At 46.5% G+C, this 4,790-nt stretch overlaps 1 long non-coding RNA gene across 1 annotated transcript; it reads right to left on the reverse strand.

Moving 5' to 3' along the window:
* Nucleotides 1-315: 315 nt before the first annotated feature.
* Nucleotides 316-4,183, reverse strand: LOC126929800 (uncharacterized). The gene is made up of 4 exons (XR_007717277.1): nt 3,792-4,183; nt 2,266-2,383; nt 1,294-1,411; nt 316-627 (listed from the first exon to the last, which is right to left on the reverse strand). It is a non-coding gene; the product is annotated as an uncharacterized LOC126929800 (long non-coding RNA).
* Between the last annotated feature and the right edge of the window lie 607 nt (nt 4,184-4,790).

A 4,790-nucleotide genomic window follows, 5' to 3' on the forward strand; every position in this document is an offset into this window, starting at 1 on the left:
TCTCAAAGTGCTGGGATTACAAGTGTGAGCCCCTGCACCTGGCCACAGCCAGTTTTTTGTACTTTTAGTAGAGATGGGGTTTCATTATGTTGCCCAGGCTGGTCTCAAACTCCTGATCTCAAGCCACCTGCCCACCTTGGCCTCCTAAAGTGCTGGGATTAGAGGTGTGAGCCACTGCCCCTGGCCTTTAATCCAATTTTAAACTAAGCATTGCTTTAAACTAAGCATTGCTTAAAACATTATTAAGATCCATTTTAAAGTAATTTACATAATGCAGTTCAAGTTTTCAAAGACGTTTTATTAAGGTCATACAATATACCCCAGAGCTTAAAGTATAACAATAAAAAAATGAAAAAGAGCTCAGTCAATACCATCGCTGAAACATCTAAACAGCTTCCTCTTTCTGAGCTTTGTGGATCTTCAGATCTCCTGCCACATCGTGTTGACTTTCTGCATGGACACCTCCATCTCCTCCTCCTTGTCCCACACCTTCTGCTTCTGGGAGCAGAACTCTACCACCAGCTCACTGAGCTCCAACAAGTCCTGCTGGGCCAGCTTTTGCTGCTGATGGGCATCTTTGAGTTCTTTGGCCTGGGATTTCAATAACTCTGAGGCTTCAACCAATTGCTGAAAAAAAAAAAAAATCACAATTATAGATGTTTTATGTTTGCTTAACAAAGGCCTGGAAGGTTTAGTCTTACACTATATTAAAGAGTTACAAGTGACAGCCAATGCTGGTTACACATTAAAGTCAAAGATTGGAGAAATCCCCTGCTTGGAAAAAGCCCTGTGCTCACCTCACCCCAGCCAGACAGGCAATGGGAAGACCACCTGGGCTCAGGTGCCGAGCACCAACCCCACACCAAGCAAGACCCTGCAACTGCATGGAGTTGCTTCCAGCAGGACAGCTCGCTCTGGAACGCCAACCTCTGCCTGATGTCCTCTACACAAGTGCAAAGGTGAATAAAGTATTTGGGCACTCAATCTAGTTACTTAAACATAAGCGGAAACAGAAACACACACACACACACACACACACACACACACACACACACACAAAGTACTTAAGATTTAAATCAGGCCAGGCACGGTGGGTCATGCTTGTAATCCCAAGACTTTGGGAGGCTTAGGAGAGAGGCTCACTTGAGCCCAAGAGTTCAAGACCAGTGCCTGGGCAAAATGGTGAGACCTCATCTCTTAAAAAAAATAAAAAGGAAAGAAAGAAAAGAAAATTAAGAAGAAAAAGATTTAAATCCAAGTCTCCCTCGGGTGGAGAGCCATAGCTGGACTTACCGTGAGATCAGCTGCACTGACAGCCCAACCTTACCACTTGCTGCCCTGATGGCCCTGACCTCCCTGCAGCCGATCTACTCAGCAATCTGGCTGTTTAGTCGCGGTCACACCTGCTGGACTAAGACTGGAAGTGAGGAGACGTGGAGCAAGCTGGCAGGGCAGCCCCCCCACGGGGAGGAAAGGCCTTCCCAGGCCTCTCTGCCCGGCTCAGAGTTACTGTGACTACGTTAAGCAATGAGACGCCACACAGCCCACGCTGCAGTCCCAGACAAGTCCTGCAGGGGAATGACACCACAGATGATCTTAAGAAGCAATTTGGGTTTAAAATCTGGCACGTTTTAGAGGACAGATCACAAACTATAGGTCCAAGGACTTAAGTGAATAAATGAATGTATTTTAGAAAACAGAACCTAATTGTGTTATTACTATACTGGCATTTGAACATAAAGTTTCACATATCTTACTAAAAACCAAATGTATGAAGGAGTTATGGGGGAGTTACCCACATTTTAACCAATGGTCTCTTTTGCAGCTCCCTGTCATCACAAAGACACCCCTTCTAAGAGCAGGGGGGCATGGTGGAGAGAGAAGGGGGAGTCATTGGTGTCAGGCACAGCGTGTCACTGCAGATATCACAGACATGGTTCCTCATCAAAATTGGCAGGGGTGGAGGAGTTGCTGCTTACTTTGTGGGGTTGAACTGGAGAAGACAGATGACTGTGAAGTGGGTGCCTGCCGCAGGCAGGACGCTAGTAGGCAGCCATGACTGGGAGCCAAGCTCAGCCAGCTGACGCGAGCTATGCAGCAACCAGCTGGACCCTAGAACCAGGCTTGGCCCTGGTGTCCGGCATGCAGCAGGGACAGCCCATGAGCAGGAGTCCCAAAGAGGTCTTTAAACATCTGTATGAACTCAACCTCACAAAACTCTGCAAAGGCTCGTAAGCCTTTCTGACCCAGAACCGAGTCACCTACCTTGCGCAGGTCCTCATTCTCCTGTCGCACCATGCTGCCCCTCTGGACCCACCAGCTGCTGCATAAAATCTTGGCAAAGTGTCCTTGTCCTCAAGTTGTCACTCAAGCCTGTTTGAATCTGAGCAAAAGAGGAAATCATTTGTGCTCCTTTCTGTGTTGTGACTATATGTAAACTTTGTTAGCTGACTTACTGCAAGGATTTAATAATTGACAAGTTTTTTTTAGTACTGTATACTAAATAAAATACACAAGGTAGCAATACTTAGGGGCCAGAAATACTGTTTACTACAAGTCAGTTATGGAATCATAACTTACAGTAAAAATGGGCACATCCAAGACTCAATTTTTCTTTTGTCATTTACAGTCGAATAAATATTTTGTTGCTAATTTTCCACACTCTCTCTGGGAATATGTTACTTTTATGATCGGAAAAATAAATATTGCAGTCGTGTGGCATATAATGATGTTTCGGACAACATCAGACAGCATATATAACAGTGGTCCCATAAGATTATAATACCATATTTTTCTTGTAGCTTTTCTGTGTTTGGATACACAAATCATTACTGTATAGGTCTGTAGCTGAGGGGCAATAGGCTGTACCATGTGGCCTAGGTGTGCAGTAGGCCGCTCCATCTAGGTTGGTCTAAGTTAGACACTCTATGATGTTCTCACATCAACGAAATTGCCTGATGATTTCCGAGAACGTACCCCAGCCTCTGAGGGACGCATGACTGTACTGAAGAGCACCGTGTGATACGGGCTACAGCTGAGTTCTGTGCATGACGTGGTTGGAGCCCTGAGGAAGGGGAGAGCTGTGGACTGAACTGTGTTCCCCCCATTATTAGACACTGAAGCTCCAGTCCCCAATGTGACTGTATTTGGGGACAGGGACTATAAGGAGATGGTGAAGATTATGTGAGGTCATAAGGGTGGGCCCTGATCCAATAGGATTTGTGTCCTTATAAGAGACCAGGGAGCTTGAGTGCTGCCTTCCCCCACCCTGTGGGAGGACATAGTGAGAAGGTAGCTGTGTGCAAGCCAGGACAAGAGGCCTCTGGGACTTTTAGCCTCCAGAACTGTGAGAAACTAAAACTCTGTTGTTTAAGCCACTCAGTCAATGGTATTTTTTTTTAGGGCACCCGGAGCCAACTAAGATGGAAGGATTTACCCTCCTGGGGAGAAGAGGAGGGGGCTAGAGGCCTCCTTAAGTTTCCCTGGCTCTCCACAGAACGAACTCCCTGTCCCTCCTCCTTGTACCAAAACATCCTTCTAAGTGCAGACCTGATCGCACTGTTCAGAGGTCCCCAAAGCCCACAGAAAAGTCTCAATTCCCGGACCTCAAGAGTCCCATCGCACTGGGGGAGCTCCCTCTCTCTTCTCTGCTCTCCTCTCAGGAGGGAAAGTTAAAGGCCTCCTTGACCACCCTCTAGGGAGATGCCATGATGGGGTGCTGAACCCTGGTGATGAGCTGGGGGAAAGCCAGCACGTCTCTTCTGGTGCCGTTCCCAGAACTGAATACATACTGTTAAGATGATCTTTAGGAATGGAAGAATCAAACTGGGAAGAATCACATGCCTGTAGTCCCAGCCTGCAAGGAAGGCTGAGGCAAGAGGATCACTTGAGTCCGGGGGTTTTGAGTCCTGCCTGGTCAACATGGTGAGAACCACTGTCCAAAAAATAAATGAATCAACAATAAATAAATAAATAAGGAAGAATCAGGTGACTGTTCCAGACTCCTTCGATATGAGTATTGTGTCCCCATTCTGCTCTTCCCAGGACAGGGCTGTGCCTTCCCCTTTCCCGGTGGCTGTAAACCCAGTCCTTCTCACTAAAGAAAAGAGAAAAGAAAAAGTGTTCAAAGCACTTTGAGTTACGCGAGGTGTGCAGAATGCATCAGGCCGAGAGAGACAGGAACGTGGGACTTCACATATTCAGTCAGTGTGTGACTTCAGGAGCACACTGCATACCCATGCCCCAGCGATTGTTTAAAGGCATTTTGTTCCTGATTAGCTTTATCTTCCTGCTACTGGAATTTGTGATACGAAAGACAATACAGAGCCAATAAACAGTTTATGTTATTTTAATATACATTCCTCTGGCCAGGCCAGCCAAGGTGGGAGGCTAGAGTTCAAGACCAGCCTCAGGCCAGGAGTTCAAGACCAGGCTGGGCAACACAGCAAGACTCCGTCTGGAGTTCAAGACCAGCCTTCAGGCCAGGAGTTCAAGACCAGGCTGGGCAACACAGCAAGACTCCATCTCTATTTTTAAAATTCTTGGTAAACAATTTAGAAACTGCCCCTTCTTTTCCTTTAAAAACCCATTTGTAACTGCTGCTAATTAGAGTGTATATTAAGGCAACTTGCATCTCCAGGGTTGCAATTCTCAAACTTGGCCCAAATAAACTGTTTTTTGTTTTTTTTTTTTTTTTGAGACGGAGTCTCCCTCTGTCACCCAGGCTGGAGTGCAGTGGCACAATCTCGGCTCAGTGCAGCCTCCATCTCCCAGATTCAAGCGATTCTTGT

The sequence above is a fragment of the Macaca thibetana genome, chromosome 10 (genome assembly GCF_024542745.1).
Source record: "Macaca thibetana thibetana isolate TM-01 chromosome 10, ASM2454274v1, whole genome shotgun sequence".
Lineage (NCBI taxonomy): Eukaryota > Metazoa > Chordata > Mammalia > Primates > Cercopithecidae > Macaca > Macaca thibetana.